This window comes from Amblyomma americanum, chromosome 2 (genome assembly GCF_052857255.1).
Source record: "Amblyomma americanum isolate KBUSLIRL-KWMA chromosome 2, ASM5285725v1, whole genome shotgun sequence".
In the NCBI taxonomy this organism is placed as follows: Eukaryota; Metazoa; Arthropoda; class Arachnida; order Ixodida; family Ixodidae; genus Amblyomma; species Amblyomma americanum.
In genome coordinates this window covers 24,755,107-24,779,337 of record NC_135498.1, presented here as the reverse complement: position 1 = coordinate 24,779,337, position 24,231 = coordinate 24,755,107, and the positions used below count along the sequence as shown (strand labels likewise).

Genomic DNA, 24,231 nt, shown 5'->3' with positions numbered 1-24,231 from the left:
ACGCCGCCTTAACCGGCCGCCCGAGTCCCGAGCTGAGGGAACTCTTAGCGCGAACTGTGGGCAAGCGTGCAATGCACGCTCTCTCTCTCACACGCACACGCGAGCACACACGCGCACACGCACGCACGCACGTAAGCACACAAACACATAGACACACATACATACGCGCGCGCGCACGCACGCACATACATGCACACGCACGCACGTACACACAGACTACCACATTGGCGTGACAGGCGTGTGAATATGGAAGGCGCACTTCTGTACCGTTCTTTCGGAAAGGGTTATGGTTAAGACAGCTCAAAGGCGACATCGCGTCAAGCGGTAATGCAAAATTGTGTAGGAAAAAAAAAATGCCGCGAACGGGACTCAACCAGAGAGAAAGGTTAGGTCGGGTTGAATCTTAGCCCGGTAAAGATCGTGCAGCATACATAAATAGAACCGTTCGAAGACAGGCCTCGTCGCTAGTAGAAAAGCAGCGAGTAAAGAAAGCAAATAGAACTTCGGGAGGAGCGAGGCAGAAGGTCGAGAAAAAGGCGTCGGCAGCTTGTTCCTTGAGGGCGCTTTCTCCCGCCGGTCACCGTCCGCTGCCGGTCGGCCGACCTAGGCGAACGCATATCGACGTCTTTCTTGTTTTGGTCCCCCTTCTTCGCACTTTTGCTTCTTTGCGTCGGCGCATTCGCTAAATCCTCCTTTGAGGGCCTCTCCTGCTGGAAGCATGCCAAGGCGCACTCCAACACGAGAGTGCTCGGTCGTGTTGCTGCCAGCTGCTCGTCAATATAACCGGGTCGGGGATGCGCATATTCGAGGGCATTCTGCGCTTGCTTCTTCTGCTTCTGTCCCTGGTGCTACTCCGCTCGTGATCGCCCATCGGTCTTTATTTTTTTTTCCCCATCCGGGATGGTTGCGTCATCTCGCTCGCGTTGCCTTTCTTCTGCAGTATCGTGTTTCCTCCACGTTCCGACCACTTTCTTTGCATTGGGCCGAAAGTGTTTGATCTTGCTTTCGCAGGCATGTAACCGGGGCCGACGGGCATGGATGGCGAAAGCATTCCATGAAACGCTTACCGCTGAATTGATTGATCGAGAGTTTGATTGATTTGATAGACTGATATATCAAAAAATCAAAACAGACTGATTTTGTGTGGAGTAGCAGTTTTTCGTTCCCGAAATTGATAAAACCGTACACGAACTGCATTCTGGGACATCGCTTCCCTAGCACTGATAATGCCTTGGTTAGGTGTGCGCGGTAGATTAGCATTAATTTGGCTTATTTTAAACTTTGGACAGCGTCAAACATTTCGTGGTCTCGACTGCCGGGAGATCAGGGCGGACAAAGAACACATTTTTATACACCTTCTACGCCCCCATTACATCTCCATATTTCCATTCCCGTCCCCGCTTCCCCCTAGAGTGCTTGGCTTTGTTCGGACTGGCCGATTCAACAGCGAGCCAAGACCGAACGAGCCCTCCTTTTTATAAAGCCCTAGTACTAGCGAAACCCCGCATACCGTATTCGGATAACCCACAAGGAGTTAGCAAACTAGTATACCTTTATCAACCGTCTTCATAGCTCGGTCCACTCATTACTACGAGTGTTATACCCCGTTTTTTCGTCCCAGATCTTGGTATTGATCTTCATAATGTGCTCCACCATCGACAAGACTGTATACGTGACCGAAATTCCATTCTTATTCGCGGTATGGCAAACAGAGACTCTTCTTGCCTGAGGCGGTCATTTCCAGTTTCTCTGTATAGAGTAGGAAATAAGGTACTCCGATTTGAACATGAAATAACTGTGTAGTGAATATGTGAGCATTTGATAGTGGTGGCGGGAGTCTGGGGCGGATCGAGGACGATGAAGACGTCAGGACCTAGAGGACGAGAGCACGAAGTCCTTCAGCGGTGTGTGCTGGTGTCAACAGTAAGGATGTCACTGAGGGGTTAGTGTTTTGACTGTGGTACTGCCGCGTACATTTAGACATCGCTTGCAAAATTGCTGTTGTAAATGCTGTATTGCAATTTTATTTGCACTTGTAACTACTTTGCACTGCCGTGGCACAGAGAAAAAACAGGCTTGCGTATAAGCAGATATGTGTGCTTGAAGAATGAGTACACGTGCATACGATGCACGGTGTAAGGTGTGTGGGCTTTGGTACAGAAGCCCCGCTTGTTCTCGAAGCTGTGACTTCGAAGCTTGCCCCACGTTTGCGCCCTGCGGACGCTTCGGCCAGATAAAGGTGGAAAAATACACGCAGAAGCATATAGGTAACCGAAACGGACATCGTCAAACGAACGCGTTCGGAAAGGCGATTGCTGCAATTTCAGCTGCCTTCTCAGGAAAGCATGAAAAGAAGGAAAGCGGGCTTTTCTAGTCAAGGTTGCTTTTTAGTCTGTTATCGCTGACTAATATATTCAGAAAAATTACCGCGATAGGGGTCGTATAGAGAGCTCTCAAGGTCACAAGGCGACCTGCTGTCATATCACTGTCGTCATCATCGTCGTCGCGCCGTCATCATCATGTCAATTGGGTCCAAAGTAGCTCGGAGGTTTCTGGTAGCGCCTTCCGACTATCAGATTTTAGTGCGTAGAAAATTTGTAGAATATTTTTGGATTGACGTAGGTGAATTAGATTCAAATATAGAGGGCTGCGTCTTTGGTGTGTTAATGAGGTTGTCGCGAGAGGCACTACTCTCTTTGTTAGGAAACAAAATATTCTCATCCGCGTTCTAAAATGTAGGTTGCACCTGGGAAATATTTTCAAACTCTCCCGTTCCCGTTTTTCTCATTTCCATTAGCATTTATCCGCTTTCCTTGACGAGTGCATTCGTTGCGTATCCGCGTCGCTTTTAAACCTGTCGCGCTTTTACATGAACTTTGAGCGCAGAAGATTTTTTTCATTTCCTCAGCTGGCCTTGGAACGCGCAGCAGGCTCAGAGCAGCGCAGACTTGTAAGTGGTAGGCATCGCTTTGTGCAGTAATGTCGAGCTGAGTTCGCGGCAGATAGCTTTTCACGGGCGTTACTGTTTCAATTCAATTAGAAGTGAAGCGTAATTTTGAGTTACTGGGGCAAAGCCACAAAGAGGAAAAAATCGACGTATTTTTGCAAAGTACTCAAAATGCATGGAATAGCCCTCAATCTTCTCGTTAACGCTTGCGGTTTTGTCCTAAAATAGATTTAAGTAGCCATCAGATCTCCCGAAATAGCTCACATCTGCAGTTCGGCAGAACACGCTTCAGAGATGCAGATTTGGACAGAAATCTGGCGTAACCTGGTTTGCGCGAAACTTGCTATAAGGTTCGCAGAAATCGGTAAATATCGGGCTTTAACCGGAAACCGAAGATCATATATTTCGCATATTTTACGCGCGCATTTCGTGCACACGCGAACACGCGCATTTCCGCACAGTGCGCATGTTTAAACGAACCACTTTACACCGTGCAGCGATCGTTTTTTTTTTTGTTTTATCTCCAGTTTGCGTTAAACATGCACCTCATTGCGGCTTATTTTGTTTGCGAAAAGTTCGTCTTGTCCGTACTCTCATTTTTTTCCTTTCTTGATCTTTTTTTCTTTGTTTTCCGCGGTGCCGGCGCAGGGAGGGGGGGGGGGGGGGGGGAGGGGAGACTAACTTGTGCTTAATAGAATGCTCTGCAGTAGTTTCCTTTGTTTACCATGAACGTTTTTGCGCGACATACATTGCGTGTTCTCTGTACATTTCTGTGTCCGAGTTTCCGCTCGAGACGCTTCATGGTAACGGTTGCTAGTTGGTCAACCGTCCCGTTTCTATTGGCAGGTCGTAATAGCTAGCGAACAGAATGGCGTGCCGGGATTTCCGGCCACTGGTTGGTGCGGATCAGTGTTGGTAGTCAGCGTGGGCATGCCAACAAATAATGTAGCATTGATTATGGTTATACAAAAAAACAAAGCTAACTGGTAGAAACGTTTGTTTCATTTTAATTTATTCCAGTTCATAGCAGTACAGATGGGCTGAAAGAAAACGAGGGGGCTTTTCTGCTTGCGTGTGCTCTGAAGTCGAACCTCCTGTACCGATTTCAAACCGCGTGTTTTCAGTGAAAACTCGAAAATCTTTTGAGCCCGTGATGTCGAAACAGCCAGGTCTTCACCCCCTATGGGAGTTCTGACAGGAGGGATGCGTCTGGCGTCAGTAATATAAAACGTATTTTCGTTACTAGTTTTTTTTAACTGAGATGTGTTGCGCCAGTATTGTACAGCGTATTTTCTTTACTATTTCTTTTTTTACTGTTGTGGCCCTGGTGGAGAGTTTTGCAATAAAAGTTGGAGTTGAGATTGATCCCAAGTCCCAGCTGCAAATCAGCGTTTATCATGCTTGAGGAAGTGTGTGTTAATAAGCATCGACGGTGTATTTGCCTTGTTTCGTGAACGCTTGGTGTTGATTCTCAAGGCCTTAAATCACGTCATATGCCAGACTGATAGACAGCCGCACGCGTTGACATTACGAAAGTCTGCTACGTGTCGCACCACGTCACGGCGGAAAGATTTACACTTGAAGCGCGCTTTCGATGCCTCTAATTGAATTGATCCCGTTAACGTTCGCCAGCTTATTTAAAAACTCCGCGTATGCGCCTGTCACGTGGAATAGCTTAGTGTTAAAAGCCCCCCTCTCCCCTCGATCTTTCTTTAAAGAGAGTAATTACTCATTAATACCCACCTAAGCGCTTGCAAACTGTTATTAAGAAAAGCTGCGCCACTTCGACTTTTTGCACAAGGTGAAAAAATCATTCTGGTGTAGGCCCAGCTTGAAACCGCAGTAGGTTCCGGGCAGTATCACTCCAAACAGAAAGGAGTGAAAAGGGAGTAAACTGTTCTCTAGCGCACTCCCTTTTGTAAAAGGGGATGCACTAGAGGATAGTTTACCCCCTTTTTACTCCCATATAGGCGTATTTGTGTTCATAGTGCACCAACTACGCTAACCTAGACGGCTTGCACATTGGCTAACAACTCGAAGCAGGAGTCGTGTTAGTGAATTGTCCGACAGCGATAACAGTGGTGTTGTCAAATGCCAAGCGATGGTCAAGTGTCTAACTTTTTGACCGTCATCATTCGACAGGCCCCTGCGAACCCAGTTTTTGTTACTAGTGCAGTTGAACGCCACTGAAATTCAGTGCAGGCGGGGCTGCGTTTTTATGGAGGGAAAACGCTAAGGCGCCCGTGTGCTGTGCGATGTCAGTGCACGTTAAAGATCCCCAGGTGGTCGAAATTATTCCGGAGCCCTCCACTACGACACCTCTTCTTCCTTTCCTCTTTCACTCCCTCATTTATCCCTTCCCTTACGGCGCAGTTCAGGTGTCCAACGATATATGAGACAGATACTGCGCCATTTCCTTTCCACCAAAAATCAGTTATTATTATTATTATTATCCGCGTTCGGCGTCCACGCTGCCGATTCTCGTTGCGTGGTGCAGGTTTCTGCGAATACACTAGAGCACAGGTGCGCGTTGCGAAACGGCGAAAGGTGCGGCCTTATCGAACCGCGCGTGCCCGTAACACGAACAAAGTCGGCACGGACCGACCGGATGATGTCGTTGCAGGACTCGCCTAGTCTCTCAGGTGAAGCGTGTACCGGCAAAGCAGCTCGGACAGCTGGAAAATGGAAGCGACCCGCAACGCGCTCTGCCAAATCTCGTTTGTACACTTCGCTTCTTCGGAGCGGAGTGTTGCGGTGGGTTTTCTCCTGCCGTGCTTTGATTTTTTTTTTTACTCGCCGTGTGCACTGTCGCAACTTTTGTGTTCCGAAACGGCGCCTACATGGTTTACTCCGCTTATCTTATCCGATGAGCGGTGCCCGCAATGCGTGCTCTTAAGTTGCCGAGGTGATCCTTTGTTCGCTTTTGCAGCTAAAATCTATACAGGGCAGAAAAACGCTAAGGCGCCCGTGTGCTGTGCGATGTCAGTGCACGTTAAAGATATATATATATATATATATATATATATATATATATATATATATATATATATATATATATATATATATATATATATATATATATATATATATATATATATATATATATATATATATATATATATATAATTGGTTTTTGGTGGAATGGAAATGGCGCAGTATCTGTCTCATATATCGTTGGACACCTGAACCGCGCCGTAAGGGAAGGGATAAAGGAGGGAGTGAAATAAGATAAAGATCCCCAGGTGGTCGAAATTATTCCGGAGCCCTCCACTACGGCACCTCTTCCTTCTTTTCTGCTTTCACTCCCTCCTTTATCCCTTTCCTTACGGCGCGGTTCAGGTGTCCAACGATATATGAGACAGATACTGCGCCATTTCCTTCCCAAAAAAACCAATTATTATTATTAGCTAAAAGCTGTCCTGTATAGACGTGTGGGAAAGTGTTCGGCGACTCTGACGAAAGCTTGCCTGCCTGAGTCGGCAGGTAGGAGCGGGTATGCGCGGCTATACTGTGCTGCCGAAGGTAGACAAAGTTGAATTGTTACATCGTCTTACAAGGCAAGAAATCGTCTTACTGGTTGTGTGCTGTGCGATGTCAGTGCACGTTAAAGATCCCCGGGTGGTCGAAATTTTTCTGGAGCCCTCCACTACGGCACATCTTTCTTCCTTTCTTCTTTCATTCCCTCCTTTATCCCTTCCCTTACGGCGCGGTTCAGGTGTCCAACGATATATGAGACAGATACTGCGCCATTTCCTTTCCCCCCAAAACCAATTATTATTATTATTATTATTATTACTACTACTACAAGAAATAGAAGCTTCCTGTTTAGTTCCGAATGCACTTCTTGTTACTCGCTGTTCGGAATATGGCCACACGTTGGTGCGTTTGGTAGGCAGCCTCTCGATAGCAGCTGTTAAGCATCGCCGACTACAGCGAATGTAGGGCTAATACAGAAGAACACCGCTTAATTTTAACGCCGTTGTTAATGGCATGAACCTCGTAACTGAATAAACTTAGTGCTGAAGGAAAGCGAAGAGCGCTACCTCCAACGTTTGCTCATAATAAAAGTTTTTTTTCTTCTCTCCTCTGCTCGTAGCACGCGGCGTCGCTTTGGCAAGGGAAAAACAGGTTGGGGAGCGAGCAGTTGTTGTGTGATCCAGTAAGTTAGTTGTCGTGCATGCTTGGAACGTGACAGAAAGTGTACGGGAAAATGTACTATCAGCAACAAATGAAACGCGAGCAACGAAATGAGGAGATTTTAGCCGATGGAAGCTCAATTATAGCTAATGTTAATTTCGCTTCGAAGGCGCGAAGACTCTCCTTTTGAAGTGTTAATCAACCTCACTTATATTATTACCTGACGAGGCGCTAATATGCTTTTTGTTCTTGTTGGCATTTAAGTTTCCTTGTTCGCGTTTCATTTGTACGTGAAGACGTCTGGGTAACAGTGTCGGGAAACGGGAACTTGGAGGGCAAGCACTGACGCCCAACGTTGCATGCATACGCCCTCACGCAAATAGACATCACGGAAAAATTGGCCCAAATTGTCATACTTCTCAAATATGTGAATGTTTTTGTCAGGCGAACACTTTCGACGAACAAGGATAGTAAAAATCTGTGTGTTTCTCAGGCATAACCCACATGCTACGGAATTATTGGGTCTCCTGCAAGTGAAATTGTAAGACTGGGGTTAGCATACGTGAACAGTATTTATTTCAATGCTGCCTTCCTCTGGCATTGTCGACATCGTCGTTTTTTGTTCTGTAATATTACTGCCGGGCCACCCAGCACCGATCGTGTTGGGTCTGTCTACTTACAATCGCAATCTTTATAAAACTCGCACAGCACAGGTGTATGTCTAGCCGTCTCGGTGGCTCAGTGGTTGTGGCGCTCGGCTATAATAATTGGTTTTTGGGGGAAAGGAAATTGCGCAGTATCTGTCTCATATATCGTTGGACACCTGAACCGCGCCGCAAGGGAAGGAGTAAAGGAGGGAGTGAAAGAAGAAAGGAAGGAAGAGGTGCCGTAGTGGAGGGCTCCGGAATAATTTCGACCACCTGGGGATCTTTAACGTGCACTGACATCGCACAGCATACGGGCGCCTTAGCGTTTTTCCTCCATAAAAACGCAGCCGCCGGGGTCGGGTTCGAACCCGGGAACTCCGGATCAGTAGTCGAGCGCTCGACTGCTGATCCGAAAGACGCCGGTTCGATCCTGGCCGCGGCGGTCGCATTTCGATGCAGGCGAATGCTAGAGGCCCGTGTACTGTGCGGTGTCAGTGCACTTTAAAAAACACCAGGTGGTCGAAATTAATCCTGAGCACTACACTGCTGTGAGTATTTCTTTCTTCCTTCTTTCAGTCCCTCCTTCTCCCCTTCCCTCGCGACGCTGTTGAAATGCCCACCGATGAGTGATACAGGTACCGCGCCTCTCATTTCCCCATAAAACATGCGCAGTTTCATTTTTCATAATAATAATAATAATAATAATAATAATAATAATAATAATAATAATAATAATAATAATAATAATAATAATAATAATAATAATATTTGGTTTTGGGGGAAAGGAAATGGCGCAGTATCTGTCTCATATATCGTTGGACACCTGAACCGCGTCGCAAGGGAAGGGATAAAGGAGGGAGTGAAAGAAGAAAGGAAGGAAGAGGTGCCGTAGTGGAGGGCTCCGGAATAATTTCGACCACCTGGGGATCTTTAACGTGCACTGACATCGCACAGCACACGGGCGCCTTAGCGTTTTTCCTCCATAAAAACGCAGCCGCCGCGGTCGGGTTCGAACCCGGGAACTCCGAATCAGTAGTCGAACGCCCTAACCACTGAGCCACCGCGGCGGGGCATCGATTCTCCTTCCATGCAGGTACACCTGACTAACACTGTATCCCTTCTTCTTTCTTCCCTTTAGCGTCCTCGTTGATGGCATTGCGTAATATCGAGGCTGCATAACGCACCGCAAATCCCTAGGATTTGCGCTGAAACCGCTTCGCACTTAGTAAAGAACAATTATCCTAAGTAGCTGTTAAGCTGCGCGCACCGTTTTCATCCGTGTTTCGATCCTTCGATAACGCCTCTGCTTTCTCCTTTCCCCTAAACACTTTCCTTTGCGCTTCAATAAACAGACTTGACGGGCTCTCTCGTACGAACATTCAGGCTCTCGCGCAGAATCGGCTAAGGAGTGCGTCGCAAGGTGCCGAGCGAACCTCTTTATTTTGTTTTTTTTCCCGCACCCAACGTTCCGCCATTCCGCTCGTTATACCGGACGCATCGCCCGCATGTGAAAGGACCAGATGGCGCCACTTTCATTAAAGCCTCGCCGTCGATTCATTCGAGGAGAAAGGTGTCATTTTCCACTGCGTTTGTTTTTTTCGGCGTGGATTGCTTTTTAATGGCGGTGCGCTTTACGATGAAGATACAAGGAAAAGGAAAGGACGAGGTATCTTTATGAGAGGCCTTCCTTCTAATAAATACCTCGTTGGAGAGGTTTTAACACAAAACAAAGGCGCGCGCGGCAGGTAGTGAAGATTGAAAAAAAGGCGCGAGGGAAGGAGGGAGGGGGTGAAAAACTTTTGCTGCATCGCATCTTGCGCTCTGCTACGTCTTCCGTCCTTCTATTCTACGGGAAGGTAATTTGTGTGAACAATCGCAGGTCCGAAGGCGCCTAGACGAGAAAAAATGAGGGAGATTTTTGTTTGTCCTACGTTTGGCAATTTTTTTTTTTTGCGTTCCCAGCTCTTTAGGACTGAAAGGGGAGTAACATATTTTCTTGGCTCGCTTTGTTCTTTGCACGGAGGTGTGAGGATGATAGCTTCTTATCACACGGGTAGCAGAGAGAAGGGAGCCGTAAAAAGAAAATAAGTGGGAACATGCTTGGCGAAATACCGAAGAAGGCGACACTCTGGTGACCCCCAAAAGGATTGTTGATGTCTCCTGTAAGATGATGAGGATTCAAGGTCAAATGAGATGGCGTGGAGAGAGTGAAAGTGCTCCGAAGGCCGGGATGACGCAATACATTGAACTCCTGCCCTTACCAAAATGATCTATAGACAGTCTACAGACTTGTTATAGACTCCATTGGCTTCCTATAGATATTTGTTTTCTCCATTCATAGTCTATAGACTGTCTACATAGACAAAAGTCTACTAAAAGTGTATGGCCATAATCTATAGATTGTCTATAGACTGTCTATAGGATTTGTATTCCCTATAGACTCTTCTCTAGGGTTTGTCTATAGATAGTCTATAGGCTTTATAGACAAGTTTATAGACTATATAAAAATAAATTTTTTAAAGATGCGCTGCTAAACCCAGTGTGGAGAAAGCATAAGCGTAGTTTTTTTTTTCATTCGAAGTGCAGAAGTTATTGCTTATATTTGTAGGAAACTATTTGAAAAAAAGATTACAGCCGATTTGCATAGTTAATCAAATGCGAAGTGGGTGCGCTAGCACTGCCCTTACAAAAATGGTCTATAGACAGTCCATACACTTCTTATAGACTCTATTGCCTTCCTATAGATATTTATTTTTGGCCTATTCATAGTCTATAGACTGTCTATAGACAAGTCTACTAAATGTGTATGACCATAAAGCAAGATTGTCTATAGACTGTCTATACAATTGGTATTGCCTATAGACTGTTCCCTAGGGTTTGTCTGTAGAGGGCCTATAGACTTTATAGACAGAAGTCTATGGAGAGTGCCTAAAATTTTTTGTAAGGGTGCTTACCCCTGTTATACGTTTCTGTGCATTTTTACGCTTTGTTATGCTTCGTTTTGCTTTGGTATTTAAGATGGGATTATCAGGGGGAGCGAAAGAAAGTGTAAAGAGGGGACAGAAAGACAGATGTGTGAGTAGAATGCAAGGCATGAGCAAAGCCGATGCTCTAGAGTTACGGCATGTAAAAAGCGAAGCACAAGCAAGAGTATAGGGCATTGGTGCACTCGGATGGACTGTCCATTCACGTTCAATCAACATCTAAACTGGAATGCCCACGTGGAACGCGTGGCGGGAAACCTGGCAAGAGCTTGTGGCGTACTGTGTAAGTTTAGAACGATGCTTCCGACTAAAATTAAGTTAATCCTTTATAATTCAATTTTCGCTCCCCATATTAACTACTGCAGTCTTGTATGGACGGACACAACTCAATCCAACCTTACCAAATTGATGCTATTACAAAAGAAAGCAATTCGTCATGTAGCAAATGCCTCATATGACGCCCATACAAGAGAACTTTTTGCTTCGTTTAATTTACTCCCCATACACCACATACATAAACTTAACTTCATTATGAAGTACAAACACAGTGTTCAAACTAACAACGAAACTTTCCTCAACTTATGTAATTTACATCGACCTTTAGAAGTGCCCTACATATTCAGAAACAGAGAACACTGGTCTATACCTTCTTCCCGCACTAATCAGGGTCGGCACATGCTGCAGTACCACATGCCTACATATTTGAATTTCCTACAAAATAAAAATATAGATATACATAACCTTAGCAAATACAAGTGGCAGAAATACCTTATTCTTGAAGACATATGAGTTTAATTATGTTTCTCCGACACAAACTGCTTTTGTATTGCGGATGTATTGTATCTTTTTATCATCGTCTTATTTTCCTGCTTCTATTATGTGAACTTGTGTACACCCGATTATATTTGACCCTTTGGAGCTGTTGACGCGATTTTTTTGTTTTCCTGCTAGATATGTTTCTTTCATTTTCTGTGCGTCGAATTGTAATCTTCATATGTATAAATAGTCTGCGACGAGTTAACACAGATACATGTTCATTTCTCACATCAAAACTATTTCAGATATAGCACCTGTCTTACTGCACATTCCATTGCATACTTTTTTTCCCGCTGGTTCTAAGTCCTGCATGTATGTATATATATATATATATATATATATATATATATATATATATATATATATATATATATATATATATATATATATATATATATATATATATATATATATATATATATATATATATATATATATATATATATATATATATATGTGTGTGTGTGTGTGTGTGTGTGTGTGTGTGTGTGTGTACGTGTGTGTGTATATATATATGTAATAACGTGACAGTCTGTTGGCCTTGTCAATTAGGGGTGGGAGCCTCGTCAAGCTACTGAGTTTGTGGCTTTTTGCTCCTACCCTAGCATTTTTTTTCTGTTCTTCAGGACAAAAAATGCTGAATAAAGTTGATTGATTGATTGATTGATCTATAAACTTTCAACCTTAACACCTAATGCATGTACAAGCATGCGATAATCACATTCCACACCCTGTTTTGGAGGTCACCAGTGCGTACTCTCCGGTACATTTGTAAAGCTTAGCTATAAGCGAAGCTACGCATTTATTTTGTTTTCATTATTTTTCGGCGTGGTTTGTTTTATTTGTTGCATCATTGTGGCCGTGAGTAGCAGCATGCCATCGCATAGATTCGCTCATTCGGTAATGTTTTAGGAGCCGGTTTTCTGCGGGCGCTTCGCTGCTTTTACGTCGCTTTCATTAGACTGACGTCCCCTCGGATTTCTAGCTTGTTGAGTGCCATTGACGATGGTACCGCTTTCGCAAGTTCTGCTGTGATCGATGTCCCTAGAGGAGTCTAATTTCATTTTCAGTGCAGGGAGATAGGGAAGTGCTTGCATTCGGGGTCGTATTAGCGGTGCCTTTCAGTCGATCGAACTTGGAATAACACTTTGCCTGGCTGGTGTACCCATGCAATTCTGGTCTTCAGAAACTCATTAGAGAGACCTAGATGCCTTTACAGGGCGAAACCAGCGTGTACGCGCCGGGTTGAGTTGAAGAGAAAAGCCATTAAGAGAACTCACTGCAGGAAGTCTCTCAGCGAATGAAGTGCAGTATGAATGAAGCAGTTTTTGTCGGAATATTTCTGGCAGAGGCCTAAATACGGTTAAGCTTGTTCACTACAAGAACCTACGGAACAAGAGTATTGTGCCTGCTTTCGCTTTTCCTAGCAGTAACTACCCTCGCGTAGTCGAAATCCGCGCTCTTTCGACTGCGCCGTTGTTAAAGACGACCAAATGGCCAATCCATGTTAAGGAGAAAATGTTTTCATTCTTCTTTTTCGGCTTGCATTTTTCATAAATTTCTGGAGCGGCAGGAGTTAAAGGCGCTTTAGTGCACCCCCACAAAACGGATTTACGTTGGCTTTACGTTGGATTCGGTAGACAAGAGCTCGACTAAATTGTCTCGTTCTCTCAGCCTGAAATAGTTGCCCCGTAAGTTTCTTCGCGCAAGTGACGCTCACACTAAACAATTTCTCACCCTTTAGGGTGTAAATCGGCTGTCCCCCACACGAACACCTTTTTTCCAATTGTTCGGTGCTAAAAAAGGGTGCAGAGATCGGCACCTTAAGTAAGGGTGCACTTAATGATACTTTACAGGATGTAATGGTTGCACCCTCATTAAAGGGTACTATTTTTCTATAACACCTCTACGAATGCATGTTGGAAGGGTGCTCCACATTAATCCACCCATGAAGCAAAAGCCTTGGCCTGATGCGCGCCCTCTAAACTTTCATGCTGTGCACCCTTCCTGAAAGGTGCCGATCTCTGCACCCTTTTTAGCCCCCAAAAGGGTGTTCGTCTGGGGACAGCTGATTTCCACCCTTAACGGTGATATTAGATATTATATAAGAGATGTTAGTTCGCGGGCTGTTCGGCTCCGAACGCATCGTTTAATTAAAGCTAGCGACTGGGCCTGCTTTTTGCTTCTTTACTTGTAGAATAATGTTTATCGGCAACCAGCGTAATATAGACGCGTTTTACGCGTCAGGTATCGAGCAGTCGTCAGAGCTGTTGATAGTAGCGCCCACGGTCAGACACCTAGTAATTTTCACGTGTCTGCCTTGCTGCTTAGCGTAGAGGAAGCTCTGCCTGAGAATTGTAGTGGCGCAATTCGTTTTCTCAGGTGTGAATTGACCCTCAGCACTGCATAAAAAAATCTTTCAGCTGCGTTAATCACTGACCTTCACCTTAAGAGCTCCTCGAAGGACCTGAAAAAGAGGTGCAAAAAGTAAAATGACATTCTCGTTGCCGACATAGACCGTTAGCTTCACAAAGAAACCTTTCAAGTCATACTCTGAAAGGAGGTTGTGAGAGACTAATACGTACGGGAGCGTGGGCACCTTTTTTTTTGTTGTTCTGCTATGAATGGTGTCGCATTTGTGCACGGCCTTCAGAAAGATGGCGGATTGCCTTGCCCAGGCTGCTTAATTTCGCACTCTGCTTGTGAGAATGCGAATAGACTCTCCCCAGGATGAAGCAGCGGGTTGCCCCGAGCTGTCGAGTCTGCCACCGTGCCAGACGCGCTCTATGGAGCAGGTGTGTGTAGAGACGCGTAAGGAATGCGCTTCTCTTTAGCTGTTGTGCGCGAGCCAGCTTTGGCACCGGCTTGCGCACAGAAGGCGAGATCGACCCATAGGCATTCACTTTTTGTTAGCGACTGCGCACTAAGGCACTCCTGCCGAAGAAGGAGAGACAACATATTCTTACGTGTTGGTGGAAGTATAGAAGAGTGCTGGTGATGACGATTTTATTTTCAATGGCTGAAGGGCATAATTATGTGAGGAAGTATTGGGGAAAGTATTGGATGAGAGTATATGGAGGGCTTATACGAGGAAAGTATACGGAGGAAGTATAGGGTGGAAGTAAACGGAGAAAGGAAACGGAGAAATTAAACGGAGAAATTAAACGGAGAAATTAAACGGAGAAAGTAAACGGAGAAAGGAAACGGAGAAAAGGAAACGAAGAAGGTAAATGGAGAAAGTAAACGGAGAAAGTAAACGGAGAAAGTAAACGGAGAAAGTAAACGGAGAAAGTAAATAGAGAAAGTAAATCAAGAAAGTAAATGCTGAAAGTAAATAAAAAGTAAACGATTAAATTAAATGGTTAAACAAAAAGCACAAAGTATATGGAAAAATTATATGTAGAAGGTATATGGAGAGGGTATTCGGTGTAGGTATATGGCATGGGTGTATGGAGAAAGTGTAGGGAGGAGGCGTAGGCAAAACGTGTAGTAACATAGTATATTCTTTGGAGGAACACAGAGGATAAAACGGTAATACGGCCGCTAGAAATGCCTCCGCAAGAGTCCCTCTACGAAGCGCCTCTGTTGGTGAATTATCGGCTTCTTTCGGTGATATACAGGGGTATTCTTGGGATACATAAAGTTCTCCGCTGTTTCAAATTCAGAGATATGAAGTTTTCCTGTGTGTTAGGGCAGGAATGAGTAGTGGAGAAGGCGGAAAAGGAGGCAAAAGGGTGTTTATAGAGGAAGAAAAAAGGCAGGGAAAGGCGGAAAAGTGCAGAAAAACTGCAATAAATAAAACGGCGGAAATGCGACAGAGGTTAAACCATAACGTATCGGCGCTCTATTTTCAAAAAGGGCGATGCACTGAACACGGCACACGATGTTTTCCCTCGATGTTTTCGTTTCCTTTTTTGGCAACGAAAGCTACTAAAATCCTGCTCCCTAAAGGTGTTCCTCGTGAGCCGTCATTGACGGTGACCTTAAATGGATTCAGCTTTCGGCCTTCCTACACAGTTAAGAGTGCCGGGAGAACCGCTTTTAGCGCGATGGATTCCAGAAAGCCTTTCTCACCGGGAAAATAAAAAAAAAGATTAAAAACCAAGGCACTTTCGTGCGACTTTCGTCCATCAACCCTTTCGTGAAAGTACTCCGATACGTGAAGGTTTAGCCCTTACAATCTTGGTCTTGGTGGTCGTTGTTCCCGCAAGGTTTGTGGATTACCATTACTTTGCTTGCAAGTCAAACCCCCACCTATTCCGTCGCCTTTTGTGGCCGTTTGAAAGTTCACCACTTCTCCTTCCTACTGCCCGTAGAGGCTCTCCACTACACCCGCTTTAGTTTTGCGGCTAGCATAGACTTGCCTCCCTTTTTTTTTACACCACAGCTCATTCCTCCTATATACTTTTTTTCTCTCCGCAGGCTAAAACCCCCACCTTAACTGGGCTCACTCGCAAAGTTACCTCGCGCTGTTCATCACCTTTGTGTCCGTTCTCGACGGCGGCTCCCATTTTCCCCGTCACTTTCGCATTGTCTTTTAAGCTCCTCAACTTCCATGCTATTGTCATCAGTGTTATTTGCTGTTCTGGAGTGCTTTCCGGTGTTTTATGCGATGTAACACCGCAACAAGGCGATCGCAGTGAACGAGGAATTTTTGTACCTATTCACTTTGTTATCTTTATAGCCTTCTATACATCCTTTCCCGAACCACACAACTCTGCTTAACTGCCCTTACTAAAAGAAGTGCCGATTGATAGTTTACTTCAAGCTCGTATATTCTGTCGTTACCTACGCGTAAGCCGCCATTTCTGTGTGCGTGCGTTCGTGTGTGTGCGTGCGTGTGTGTGTGTGTGTGTGTGTGTGTGTGTGTGTGTGTGTGTGTGTGTGTGTGTGTGTGTGTGCGTGTGTGTGTGTGTGTGTGTGTGTGTGTGTGTGTGTGTGTGTGTGTGTGTGTGTGTGTGTGTGTGTGTGTGTGTGTGTGTGTGTGTGTGTGTGTGTGTGTGTGTGTGTGTGTGTGTGTGTGTGTGTGTGTGTGTGTGCCTGCGTGCGTGCGTGCGTGCGTGCGTGTTTCGCGCGCTTTGTCACTAGCCCAAGATTGTCGTAGCCTTTTGTAAGCCATTCTACTGTCACCACCTGTAATGATTCGCCGAAATTCTACTCTTGGCTGTGTACGAAATAAGAAAAAAAAAACGAAGGTGACAGCACCGCTTCAGTGTCGCGAAGCGACAGGGACAATATCGCTTTTGTGTTTTTCCGTACAAGCGAAATGAGGTGCTCTCCCAAGGCGCGGCATTACTGTGTAGCCAAGCCGCAGGCTTCCACGGCCTGACGCCGAGACAGCTTATGCCCCCGGGAGATCTCCAGAACTTGTTCGTTATAGAAGCCACACAGTATGTCTTGTGTGGCCAGTCTGCCGCAGGCCGATAAACTCTGTGCGGGCTCGCGGTTTTACTTTTTTCCCCCTCTGTACCGCAAGCGAGAGGCAATCTTGTCACGAAAGTGCGTCCTTCATAAGCTAGACGGCCATCATCGCAGCAGAGGAGCGCTCGGGTGTCGCAAGAGTGTTTCTCGTCTGTCGCTACCGGAGCCCCTCGGTAGCTAGCTTCGCAGTGACAGCGTCGGGGTTTGGGGCGCCGTATATATGAGCCGGTAGGAGCAGCATTTTCGAGCGTGACGTCCATCAGCGCGAGCGGCAGATCCCGCTCTGTCAATCCCTTAACGCTGCCACGGTATACCTGTTCATAAGCGCCCGCTCCTGTATATACGCAGGAGCGTCGTGAGATGGTCGCGAACAAATCAACGCGGAGTCCCTGTCCACCTTCTCCTCATCCGTTTATCCCCTGCTGCTTCGTAGCGGCTTGTCAACCAAGGTCGGCTATGGTTAACCTCTCTACACCCCCTCTGCCACTTGGGAAATTTTTCCTTCCTTCTTTCTTTCTTTCTTTTTCCTTCTTCCTTTGTTTCCTTTTTTTCTTTCCTTCTTGCTTCCTTTCTTTCCTTCTTTCATGCTTTCTTTCTTTCCATCTTTCTCTCTTTCCTTCTTTCTTTCACCCTTTCTTTCTTTCTTTCTTTCTTTCTTTCTTCCTTTCTTTCTTTCTTCCTTTCTTTCTTTCTCTCTTTCCTTATTTCTTTCTTTCATCCTTTCTTTCTTCCTTTCCTTCTTTCATGCTTTCTTTCTTTCTATGTTTCTCTTTCCTTATTTCTTTCTTTCATCCTTTCTTTCTTCCTTTCTTTCTTTCTATCTTTCTTTCTCTATTTCCTTATTTCATTCTTTCTTCCTTTCTTTCCCTTTTCTTTCTTTCCTTCTTGCTTCCTTTCTTTCCTTTCCTCCTTTCTCTCTTTCCTTACTTCTTTCTTTCATCCTTTCTTTCTTTCTTTCTTTCTTTCTTTCTTTCTTTCTTTCTTTCTTTCTTTCTTTCTTTCATGCTTTATTCCTTTTCATCTTTCTTCCTCTTTTTCCTTATTCCTTCCTTTCTTTCCTTCTCTCTTTCTTATACCGTCTTCCTTTTCTTACACCTTTTCGCTCGCTACCTCCCTGGTAGTATACGGCTTTTGTTCACAGCGCTCCAGAGGCGGCTTATAGCGAGATCTGCCCTGGGAATGACCTCGGTAAATACGGTCTGCATCACCAGCTTCCTACCGCGCTTTATTCTACTTTTTCGTGTTTTTCCCCTTAGGTGCTGGAAAATCGGGACATACTTTCGAATCCGATTATTTTCCAGCGCCTTGGGTTATGAGCGGTTCCACTAGTTCTGGAGGACAACGTATAATTGCGCCGGAAACGTCCGGAAATGATGGTTGTGGAAACGTGTTATAGTTTGCATGAGCGTTGAGCGTTGGTCGAGTAGGTTTGCAACTTTGAATCCCTTGCCGCTGTTCAGGTTGACGGCTGCCTGGGCCTCGTCAAGCTGTATACCTACAGCTTTTAGTCCAGGCAGCCGCCAGAATTTTCTGGAAAATAAATTTAATTGAAATTGAATTGTTATCGATTGCCCCAGATAATGAGAAACCCGGTCTCCCCGTTTCGAAATCATTTTCATTTCTGATGGGGCACGTTATTTTTGGTCATGTTGCGACGTATAAGTCTTGAAAAAAAAAAAGGCAGTGTCGAACTGTATCGAAGCAGAACGAGTATATTACGAAACGTCCGACGCCTTATAAGGCCGGCGGTCGTTTCATTGCTGTACCGCTGTGTGCAGGAGAAAAATGAACTGCCGCTCATATTTTTGCGCCTGCACATAGACATCAGAAGTCATTTCTGCACAGCAGAGAAACGTGGTAGAGAGATGTTTACACGTTAGAAAAACTCTCTGGGCACTTTCATCACGAAATCGTCCCCAAGCGAGTCATGTGGACAGCTGAAATTAGTGACGGTGATTCTATATATATGTCTAATATGTATAAAGGAAGCAGGACACTGTTGGTAATGGCTAGAAGTTAGTGATTATCTTATGCAGTAAAATTTCCTTAATGTAGAAAGTGAACACTCATTTAAGAACTTCCAATTATTGAAACGATCGTATTTACTTGGATATGACGAAGGCGTTTCTCGTTCAAAAGATTCAAAGTTTAAAGGAGAGATGCCGACTTCATGTGGGTCTGCTGATAACTCCTCTTTCGCCTTTCCCAACCGCAAAAAAAAAAAAGGTATGAGGAGAGAGTAAGGTGCGAGAGGGGCCAACTTATATCCAGAGGGTCTGCTTATCGTTGCGTAAATACGGTAATTACGTCGACTGAAAAGCGCCCGTCGTTAAGCCTTACGCACATGTGCTTTACGCCCATGTTTACAGCAAGTACACACTCTGTGAAAGCAATAAATGCCGCGTCTACGCAGACTACACGTCACAAGCGAAAATGAAGGCTGGTCTGCGAAGAAATTAAGCGAGATAAAACAACTGGCAAGAAGTCACTGCCATAGAGCGAAGCTCATCTACGGGATCCCTGGTCTGCGCTGAGTCCGCCTGCGTTGTGCAGGATCCTCGGGCATTGTTCGGCTCGCTCTGCTGCCCAAATCAATCTGGGCTGCCCCCGGTCCTTGTTTTACGAGCTCCTCGTTGCGCAACATGCCCGCAAACAAGCGCATTTCACCGCTCGTTAGGTATTAGGGCTCAGAGGGACGCCCAGGTCGTTGAGACGAGCGCGTTACGTAACCAAGCGAGCGGATTCTGCGACTCTGAAGACGGGCAGGCTAAGTCCGGCTTGGACAGAGAGGCGTTACGGTTTAAGAACATTCCGACGCGGTCGGCGGAACTTTACTTTCGAGAAAAAGCTCAGTTGTAACGATGTGTCACCCAGTTATGCGACACGCCTCAATAAAATGCGAGGTACTGAACGTGCACACGATTCCTGAACAACAGACGGGCTGCAGGAACATCAAGCAGCGGTTTGAATTTGGTGTGCTATTTGAGGTCTGGGAGGAGGCAGCTTGCTCTCTTCAAAGCGAACTGAATGCCAGAATTGATGGCAGTTAACAGAACGTTAGCAATTCTGTTGACGAAACATGACTTAACAGACGCCGCGGTGGCTCTCGGCGCTCGGCTGCTCACCCGAAGGACGCGGGTTCGATCCCGGCCGCGGCGGTCGAATTTCGATGGAGGCGAAGTTCTAGCGGCCCATGTATTGTGCGATGTCAGTGCACGTTAAAGAACCCCAGGTGGTCGAAATTTCCGGAGCCCTTACACTACGGCGTCCCTCATAGCCCTGAGTCGCTGTGGGACGTTAAATACCAATAAACCAAACCGAGACAAGACTTAACAAGAGAACAGCAAGCATGCTTCTTTGTTTCGTGATTTTCTTTGCTGGTGCTTAGTTTTAGTAATTATAGAAAGGTGTGTGACAGCTGACGTTCGCGCCAGTCTGCAGTCTTGGGCGTTCCTTCCATCGCTATGCGCATGTCAATGTGCTTGTTCACATTTGAGGGTAAAAATGATTTGAAAGGGATATCGAGCAGTCGTGGTGCTTTTTCATATCTTTGGATGAATGGTGAGCGGTTAAGACTGTGCTTCAAAAAAGGAGAAAAATTCATTGCTGCTGCTAACAATAAAACTGAAACGTTTTGGTGAAAGCTTGTAAAGTAGCTGCTATACTGTTTCATTTTCTGGTGTTGAAAATGCGGCTGATGTCGATTTTGGGAAATATCGTTCTTGAAGCAGCTAACGTGCGTATGGTACCCGATGGGCGCGGCTCTAAACCAACACCTACCTTAACCTTGGCTCTTAACATCTGCCTACAGCTCAGCTATTCTCGGAAGGCGGCCATACCCCAACTTTTTCGTTCTTTAGAGTAGTTTGAGAACTGTTTCAGCTTGCCCCATCGCCCTTTCCTAATGGGCAACTCCCCTGTTCACATGACACATATAATTCCGGCGTATTGGACCCATTATTACGGGCCCACAGTGTGTATGCCCACAAAGTGCATGCCCTCATAGACTAGGCCCGCATAGTCTATACCGGCGTAGTGTTGGCCCGCATAGTCTAGGCCCGCATAGTCTAGGCCAGCATAGTCTATGCCTACATAATCTAGGCCTATACGCTATACACATATACGGTTTTTGGCACAGATTTCAAAACCACATCGCCGAGGCCGACATAGTCCAGGTCCACATTGCCCAGGCCCCAGCCACATAGTCCAATGTGAGCCCAGTTCGGCATCATATAGTCCGCTCTCACGTAGTCTTTTTCACGTAGTCTTGTTCACAAAGTCCTTGTTCACAACGTCTTGTTCGCGTAGTCCTCGTTCGCACAGTCCGTGTTGCCCATGCTCCTGTAGTTCGTGTTGACATAGTCCGGGCCCACAATTATCTGGCCCACGTAGTTAATCTCCACCTTGTCCAGCACACCAGCACTATATCACTGGATATGGCACAGTTTTATTTGACAGATCACACACTTTAATGACAACCGTAGCTCAGGGGTGAGTTCATTGGGCTTTCCGCTACGGCATATAGTGCCCCGATAATCACGGCGTAAGCTCAAGAAAAAAAAACATATGCAGCTGTAGTGGAAGAAACTAGCTGTGCTACACCAATAGATACACATTTCCGACACGACGCCCTCCATCATTCAATAAACATTTGCGACCAACGGTGCAAGTGGAACTGCGTGCGATGCTCGGAGCAATGTAGAGCCGAACGCGCAACCACGCGGCTTACGTTAGTACAAAGTAATTGCAAAAACTCTACCGATCAAAGAGCGTGGGGCGTTCAACCGCATCTTCTCCTCATGTGCAATTCTCCAGAAGACCGGTTCTCTGATGGAACGCGCCGCTGCTTAAACATTCGGTCGTTCATTGAGCCGCGGCTGCGGTTAGCCAATCGGCCCTGCCCTCTGGCGGTCCCTGCGGCAGTGATGGCTGCAAGAAAAGAAAAAAAAAGCACGATACCAAACTGGTAGCCGGGGGAAATCAGACCAGCTCATTAAGCCCGCAGTTAGACGCTCCATCGAACGCTCCTAAGCGGCGTGGATAAAAGAACCAAAACTTTCGCAAGTCGCCGAAGCTTGGCGGCGAAGCCATCGATGGGCTTTCAAGTGGGGCTTGAGAAAATCAAAACAAACTCGTTAAAATTAATAGGAACAAAGGAAACTTCTTTGATGAAAGCAGTTGCGAGCCCTTGGGGGAAGGACTGGGAAAAAAATAAACTTGCAGAGGTGTGCAGAGGCCCAAGGATGGGTGGCCAGACTGGTTGAGCGGCGCTGTGTCCCCGGGGGATCGCGGGGTCCGGCAGGTCACGAGCGGGATCGAAAGATTCACCGGCAGTCCCGGAATTCGCTCTCGGTGAGGGTGAGGATGCACATTTCATTGTGATGCAAATGAGATGGTTGAGTGAGTGAGGGCGCGCAGAGTTTTGGCGCCGGCGGCGGGCGCTAAACATTGCCGCCAGCGTCGTCTTCTCGTTCATTCAACACATACACATCCCCTATATCCCCCACTCCGCACTGCTTGCTGCTAGGGCGCGAAAAAAAAAAAATCTGTTTTCTCCTTGCCTTCTCGTTTTCTGTCGTCCAATCTGGGCGCATTCCACCAGCTGGAGCGCGTCCGTCGTCCAGGTTTTGATAAGGCCTTTGACGTGCAGAGTTCTTGAAAAGCGGCGTGCACATATCCCGCCAACAATGCCGTGCTCAGGCTGCGAGCTTCTTTGCGGCCCAAGCAGTAGAATGGTAGATGCGTTGAAGCGCCATTTTGTGGACAAATGTTGTAGTGCAAAAGATGTGAGTAGCTACTCATGTTTCAGGAGTAAGTTTATCAAGCAGTTTGGTTGTAGGAGGGCAGACAGTATTTAAAAAGTAAAAAGTAAGAAAATTATTGGTAGAGGAAATTAAAAGCTTGAGTTACCTCGCGACCTGAGATTCACTTTCACTTTTTGTCCCTCACGACGTTAGAGCCTTTAGCACACTTCCGTCTATTTTTCTTTCTTTTTCTCTGTCCACACTAATACATGTTTCTTCGTTTGAATGGACGATGGTCGCAAGGACACAAGTGATGTATCCAGTAGCTACGCTGCAGCAATAGCAGGCGGTTCTAAAGTAATTTCGTTCTTGATGTGCTTGCGCAGCTGTAGATTGCGTAGCGCCTATGCGTATGCGCATGTCAATGTATATCAGCGCACTTTCGGCATCAATAGTTAGACAGGCAGAGCAGAACGGTGGGTCTAAAAATTAACATGCAGAAAACCAAAGTAAGGTTCAATAGTCTAGCATGGCAACAGTAGTACACATTTGGTGAACTGGAAGGTGCTGGAAGTGGTAAAAGAATGTCTACTTAGGGCAGGTAGTGACAGCTGATCCGGATCAAGAGGGGGAAATAACTAGAAGAATAAGAATCGGGCGGAGCGCATATGGCGGGTTCTCTCAGATCATGACAAGCAGGTTACCAATATCCCTCAAGAGAAAAGTGCACAACAGCTGTATCTTGCCGGTACCCACCTACGGGGCAGAAACGTGGAGGCTAATGAAAAGAGTTCAGATTAAGTTAAGACAGCACAGCGAGCCATGGAAAGAAAAATGATAGGTGTAACGTTAAGAGACCGGAAGCGGGCAGAGTGGGTGAGGGAACAAACGCGTGTTAATGACATCCTAGTCGAAATCGAGAGGAAGAAATGGGCTTTGGCAGGGCATGTACTGCGAAGGCAAGATAACCGCTGGTCCTTAAGGGTAACGGAGTGGATTCCAAGAGAAGGCAAGCGTAGCAGGGGGCGGCAGAAGGTTAGGTGGGCGGATGAGATTTAGAAGTTAGCGGGCATACGGTGGGCGCAGCTGGCAAAGGACGGGGTCAATTGGAGAGACGTGGAAGATGCCTTTGTCGTGCAGTAAGCGTAGTCATGCTGCTGCTGCTGCTGATGATGATGTCGGGGACCGAATCTCTGGGGTGTTTGAGCGGCCGTCAAGGACAGAAAGCGCGGTATCTACTGAAGCTGGCCTGATTTCACAACGCACAATACCGGCTGTGAGTCCTGCACAACCACGGGTATCGCCGCTGTGCCTCGATAGTCTATATGGGAAGAGTGGCGGGTGGCGGTTCATGCCATGAACAGACGCGACGAAGTGATTTCTGCCGTCTGTCTGACCTGAAATGGTGGCTACATATACCTGTGTTGTGTGTCATGTGCTGGCTGTTCAGTACGTGTGCTAGCTGCTACTCAGTGCTCCCTTGTTTTCCCTCGGGTGCAGGCATACATGATGCATGATTTGCAGTAGTCAAATAC

At 46.1% G+C, this 24,231-nt stretch overlaps 1 protein-coding gene across 1 annotated transcript in view; it reads left to right on the top strand.

The window, feature by feature from the left end:
• Positions 1-24,231, top strand: part of LOC144120791 (sodium/hydrogen exchanger 4-like) — a 265,475-nt gene that overhangs the window by 124,628 nt on the left and 116,616 nt on the right.